We start from the raw sequence: 7,102 nt of genomic DNA on the forward strand, positions 1-7,102 counted from the left end.
GATATGCAAATGAACCAAACTTATAAAAGTGTGACAAAGAACCCATGACTCAGGGTCCATCTTGGGTGTAGCCTTTTGACTGCCCAGGGTGTACCTTTGAGGGCCCTTCAAATAAAAACCTACCTGTATTCCCTTATTCTTGTCTAGTCTCAGTTTCTAGGTGGCAACCTCAGGCATCACTTTCAGCAAAAGTAAATTATTCTAACATTCAAAAATTGCTATTTTTTATTACTGTTTCCTTTATTGTAACATTACCTCCTGCCATTTCTGTGGTTGTATTTTCTTCATCACCTGCCTTATGGAGGTGCCAGCAGTGCTGGGGGGCAGACCTGAGATGCAGTGGTGATGCATGAAGAATATGAAGAATTGCAGTGACCACAGCAGCAGAAAAGATTTGAGCAATGAATTGCAAACTGTAGCTGGCAACAGTGGGATGGGGACTGTAGCAGGTGGACAGAAAAGTCCTCCTCTGTTAAGCTAAACAATGGAGTTCAGCCTGGGCTGAACAGACAGTCAGTCAAAATCCTTGAAGCAGCAGGTCCTGGGGCTGTGTAAAGCAGAGAGGAAATGTGAAGAGCAGTGTAGATGAGAGGTAAAACAGAGCACTGTGCCCCAGCAGAGTTCATCTGGCTTCATCTGTCTCCCCCAGATCAGTAATGTAGGCAACACACTCTGCTCTGTCGCTGTGCAAGTCATGATAAATAACCCCTTTTAAGTCTTCCCTGGTGAGCTTCTGACAGAGCAGCAGTGAGGATTTGCTTCCTGACAAGTTCTCAGGCCTCCAAAGGGCTGGAAGGTGGGAGAGCAGGCACAGCTGAAGGTGTTTATGTGGGGGTTTCTGGCAGGGATTTTGTGGGCACATCACTCTCAGGGAGCACAGAAGTCACCAAGCTACTTGGAGGAGAAATATGAAGAATGTTTATTCAGCATTTTGACAGTAAGCAATGTGGCAAAGACTCAAGAAACTTGTTGGCCAAGTCCAGCATCACTGTAGAATCTGTGTTTTCTTGCATGGACTTACTGTGAACTTTGTGAAGTGTTTCATCTTTGTCTTCGAGGCAGCTGCTGTGCACGAGAGACAGAGCATGGCTGAAGGTGGGGCTGTACCCCACTCCCTGCACAAACTGGCAGCAGAGCATCAGCTACGGCTCCACAGCTCCCCTCCACTGTGGGTGGGCTCCTGCATGCACTCAGCTTAGGAAAATGTTTCTTCTTGCTGGAAAGGCAATAAACAGAGCACTGCTAGAGCCACGTGGTGATGGATGCCTGCCTGTCCACTCAGTGCTGAAGGACAAGCACAACACAATTTCTTTCATCCCAATATCATCCTTCTGAGTGAGCAGCAGCCCACATTTAGTGGGATGCCAGGATGGCTGATTCTGCTGGGGACTTCCTAAGCACAAGCTCATTGCAATCCATGACAGCGTGACAGAGGACACTAGAAAGAGGAGCTGATTTTTGTACTTGGGGGCATAGACAATGTCAAGGTACCCGTCAGAAGCATAGAGAGGTGGGTACAGGAGGAAAGGAAATGTAGTTTCTGCCATAAACCTGAAACAATCCCATACTCCCCAAATCCTGCTTTTTTTCTCCCTGGTTACTGAACCAGTTATTGAGCTGCACCTACCTCCCGTCTGCTTGGCTACATTATTTGCTCTTTCACTCTCCCTATGATAATACTGACAATGGTAGGCAGCACTTCCCAGTGCATATGTGCAATTCCCTTTTCTTGCTGTTTCATTTTCAGACTGCTTCTTGGACTGATTCCCAAGCCAGTCCTCAGGAAGGTCACCAGGGTCTCTCAGAGCCCCATGCGTCCCCACTGTGGGCTTCCCACTCTGCTTTATCCTCCTCCTCCCGCCTCCAGCTTCTGCTGTCTTTGCTCAGAAAGATGATGAAGGGCTGGAAGCCAGAGGGGGGGGGGGTGGGGGTCAGCAGGGATATGATACAGTCCACACATTTTTCACTTTGGGTCTTGTCTCAGATTTTGGTTTGTCCTGCGATAGATGCAAGTCACTTCATTGCTTTGTGTATACAGAGCAACAAAGCTTTTCTTTTCCTTTACAGCCTGCTTTAGCTTAACTGCAAAAGAGTAAACCATGAACTGCTCCTGCTGTGCAGAGTGGGGATGGCTGTGTCCATCATTCAGCAGGGGTGCTTGTCTGCACAAGCTGTGCTGCCGACACACGGATGGGTGGCTGGGATGTTCAGGGAACAATGGACACAGGATTGTCCAGAAAATGGCTGGTGCAGAGATGCTGCAGAGCAGTCAGTGCCATCAGTATGGCAGTGATAGCACAATGCTAGCAGGGTTCACTGGCAAGTGCTGCCCTGCTCACAAAGGTCTCCCTGCACAGACGGTACCATGACGGACAGGGTTTCTGTTTCTTACCAGAGATGCAAAGATTAGGATTTCCAAAATTTCAGCATGTACAATCAGGACATTTAAGCACCTGTAAGATGTGCACGCTTATCACACAGATGCATGTGACATACACAAAAAGAAAAAAACCACATGATGCTTCTGTGTGGTGGTCACAAAAATATGAACTTGGTAGAGATCTGCTGGGAAGTGGCACAGTAGTCATGCTGTAGTCTCATACCTGGTGAACCACTTCTCTTTTTCAACAGATGGACTTGGTGGCAGTAGAGAGAAAAAAATGCATGTTACAGATTAATAAGACACAGAGACAGATTTTATTTTGAACCAAAAGTTAAAATTTTATTTGGAATATCAATATACCCCAAAAAAATAAAAATAAAAACTTCCTTTTATGTAATGAAATAGCCATTTGAAAATGGTAAAATAAAGATATTTATCATACTATTCTCTTCTAGTTATTGTACACATATTAAGGTTGTTTTTCTGAATATAAATCTAGCTTGAGCTTTAAGGCTCCAAAAAGCCTAAAGCATGTAGTGGCCCTTTTGAGAAAGCAGATAAGTCAATCAGAGCTGCATTTTTTCAGCAGGCAGGCCTGTTTGAAGCTGTCCAGGACTGGACAGAAAGGAGATTTCTCAGAAAGGTCACTGCTTCAGGGAAGTATTATTTTATACCCATTGGGAAATACACTCTAACCCCTCTTCATGCAGCATTTTATATTATTATGTCCTGGGGAGGGCCCTGGTTCCCCTTAGCTGTCAAGTTAATGTGCAGATCCAATCTTATTTGTGTTGGTACAGTTGATTTAATTTAAGAAATCAAGTCCTACCCTGTGATGTTTGCTCCGCTAGAAATTAAGTCAATAACAAGACCCTGGTGCTGCCTTTACCCCTGTAAGCAAAAGCCTGTGTATGGTGCACTGACTGCAACGGAGCGTTCACGAGAGCAGGATGGGGGACTTGTCCTTTAACTTGCTTTTAATAAAATAAATGGAATGGAAAATGTATTAAAATAAAACAGTGCAAACCCACTGGCAATTCTGGGTTACAATTCTTCCCTTGTAGAGGGCTCACTAATGCTAGGCTGGAAAATATGACTGAAGACCCACATCAGAGCTGAGTAATGCCCCAGATGGTTCATGTCACCACTCAGCAAAAAGGGAATTTGGGACTTGCATCACCCTCTGCAACTGGGCTCCACCGGGCTGAAGCAAAGCTACCTGAAGTCACTGGACATCTCACCAACAATCTCACTTTCAGCAGGCATTGGAACACGTCCTGAACTTATGCAGTATAGTCTGAAATTATCTTTGATTCTTCCTTGATCAAAGCCATTTTCATTACTTTATGTTTGTGTTTATGGTTCCAATACAAAGATGTTATACTTCTGCTTCTGGTTCCGAAGTACAGGATAGGCTACAACTACTAGAGACATTACAGCAGTAATACATTATATGTGGCACTGCTTACAAAGGCTGCTGTTTCATGCTCACAATAATTGGGTCTCTTACAATCTTTGCTGCCTGAAACCACCTGAATATTGATCCCTGAGGTACCATCGTTTTCAACTAAAATGTCCCAAGGTTTTACTTTCAGGAGAAAAAAATAAGATATACCCAGGACTTCAACATGTTATCAGACCATGGATGTTCCTCCAAACAAATCCACAGACCCATGTTTGCACTCAGGGAGTGACTGCCTAATTAACTTCTGCAGGAGGGACCCCTACATGGAAGCTTTATTCCACCAGCCACCCCATCCTGGGCACCTGGCACTGTGCAGCCCACCTTCCTTCCACATGGCCTTTCCTCATCTTGGAAAGGAGCGAGTGTTCAGCCTGGAAATACTTTGTCCTGGGATATGGAAAAAATCTCCCTGTGTGTCTGTCCTGCAACTTGTGCTCAGTATTTTATTCCTACTACCTAGCCTGGCTCTTCTGAGTGATTCCTTTTGCACACTTTGGCCCTTACTCCTGCAAGTAAAACTCCTATCATTTTACTGTGAGATGCTGGTGAGAGGTCTCTTTTGGAGCCAGCTGCTCCTAGCTGGGCATTATCAGTGAGCCCAGACATAAATAATTTGTGACTCTGAGTTACAGAAGGTCTGTAAGAATGAGGGGTTTCCTTCTCATCACAGGCACAGTTTATAGAGGATGCAGAATTATCCAAGCTTTTGTTCTTTCACTAACTAGTTGAAAATATTTTCCTTAAAGTGTTCACTACACAGAAGTAGTGTTGAGGAAGAGCCAAATTCTGCTGGCAGCTGCCTAAGCGTAAATCCATACTGACCTTTCTGGTTTTATTTCAGTACATTGAATTAATGCATCAAAACATAAAATACAGACTTAAACCCTGGTAGAGTGACCTCATCACCAGTGGAACTTTCCTGACTGTTAACAGTGGATCCCATAACAGCATTTCCAGCATCTCTCATGGCTGTCACAGGTCTCAAATAAAGTTTGAGTTCCCCATGGCATGTGTGAATGCAATAGAATTACAGATTTCTTTAAATTAATTAGGGAAAAAAGGGTTCTGGTAGTGGACAGAAAAATCTGAAAATACGATTCCAAGACTCAAACCAGGGGAAATAAGTAGGACCCAATTATCTGTGTTTGTATCTTGTGGCTCAAAGGTTGGAACAGCTGGAGTACTGTTGAGGTGTCATTATATTAGGGTTGAAAAGCTCAGTGTTTAAGTATATGCAGGTGGGTTAAATGGGATGTCTAAATATGATGCATGTATGTTTTAGGGGAAAAAAAGTAAGAAAATCAGTGTCAGTTGTTTTTCGTCTTATTGTCAAATTCTTTAATGCCAGTTACCACCTTGGGCTCCAGTGGAAAACCTCAGAGGAAAAGCCCAATGGTACAGTAGGGCCATAGGACCTGTGTAAATGCGTGTGTGATGTTACAATTTCTGAAGCAAATGGCAGTGTCACAGCCAGTTCCCAGCGTGACAATAAATACTCCCTAATTTGTCACTGTACCTTACATGTCTGGTCCTGCTGCCCCGTTCCTACAAGGGCGCTTGTCTGCAGCCCAGTCACATGCCAGGATGCCCCCTGCATTTGGTGCTGAGCTCCCCCTGCACACCAGGGGTGCACCTGCACTGCCTGCTGAGGAGGTCACTCGGGCTGGCGACTGCACTGGAGCCGCTTCCCAGGCAGCAGGGAAGCTGCCTCTCCCACAGCCAGCCTTGTCTGGGAGGGCAGTGGGCATGGTGAGGAGCAGGTGCTGGAACAGCGCAGAGGTACCCACGAGGGTTTCGGGAGATGGGGAAAGAGCAGGGGAATTTCTTGCTCTGCTGAAGTCAGTCTTGGCATTGCCAGCATTGCCAGCCAGCACCTAGAAATGTGGGGTTTTAATCCTATGCAATTAAGGAAAACAGAGTATGAAACAGGGTAGGTGGTTGTTTGCAACCCACCCCGTTTTTGGCCTGTGGTAAACTTAGGCTGCAAGTCCTTGCCATGCTGGGATGTCACCTGCCATTGATAAAGGTTATGGGACTATTTAAGTCATGAGCCATAAGCCTCAAATTCACAGGAGATGCGCAGGGCTCCTCCCCCTCTGCTCAGATAAAGGCAGTCAGGCACACTGGCTCTGTTCAAAGCACAGCAAAGCCTCCACTGACTTCAGACAGTCCAAGAGTTCTGTCCCAGCTTCAGCTCCAGACACTGGACCACTTCCACCCCTCTTGCTCTATCTGAGAGACTTAAGACACACAGGACTGAGGGTCTAAATGGCACAATGGTGGGCTTCTACTAACGCTTATCAGCTAATTACAGTTGACTTTTAATTTTGCCTTTTCCACTCTTAACCAGTCTTCTTAACCTGCTTTTTAGCCAGGGCAAAATTAAACATGAGGAAAAAGGCTTATTCAGCATTATAATTATCTACTCCCAAGCTGTATAACAAAATGGTTTACACATTTAATTGGTTTTGTCTAATATTTTCACGTATACAGTAGTCCTATTAATGAATATCATAGCTTCATTACTGCATATCACATTTTGCTATGTTTTGTACTGTAAAATAATGTCAGCACATCAATAACTTAAATAACACAAATGTAAACTCATTTTCTGTTTGTTATAATTATGATTTTAGCCTGAAAAGGCGTTTTGATTTGTAAGACCATTCACATAATATGGAATGCAACTTTATTTGTTTTTCTTTTGTATATAATGAGACACCGAAAGCCCTTGTCATCTCTTAACAGGATACTAAAGCAGCTCTGTTTCATGAATGACAGCACAATTAAAGCTAAAAATCATAATTAAAAAACCCCCTCTGTACTGTACAATCTCAAATTAAAGCAAGAAAGATAATGACAATCTTTTGCATTAGCCAGGAAATGTGATTCTCTGCCACTGGGCTGTTTTTTCTTGTTGACAATTTACAGAATGTGTATATGGGTGTAGTTATAGGTGTGTGTATATTCTATGCAGAACAGCAGTCCCTATTTTGTTGATCTAGTTCTTCTAATTGTTTAGTTAAACTACCTAGCTGTTACAATTTAGAATACTACATTAACACATTTAACATCAAGTTTACATACTTGCGTCTTTGAAATACTAGGAACTTTTACACATTTTATTTGGCTTCGTAAGGACTGGAATACCACAGATAATGCAATCTACTTGTCTTTGAAAGAATATGGCTGTTCTCAACTAACTCTCTAAGGTTCAGAGTGAAAAGCATTTCTCCTTATATCTGTAGCTGACT

The sequence above is a fragment of the Corvus brachyrhynchos genome, unplaced genomic scaffold (assembly GCF_000691975.1).
Source record: "Corvus brachyrhynchos isolate BGI_N302 unplaced genomic scaffold, ASM69197v1 scaffold175, whole genome shotgun sequence".
In the NCBI taxonomy this organism is placed as follows: Eukaryota; Metazoa; Chordata; class Aves; order Passeriformes; family Corvidae; genus Corvus; species Corvus brachyrhynchos.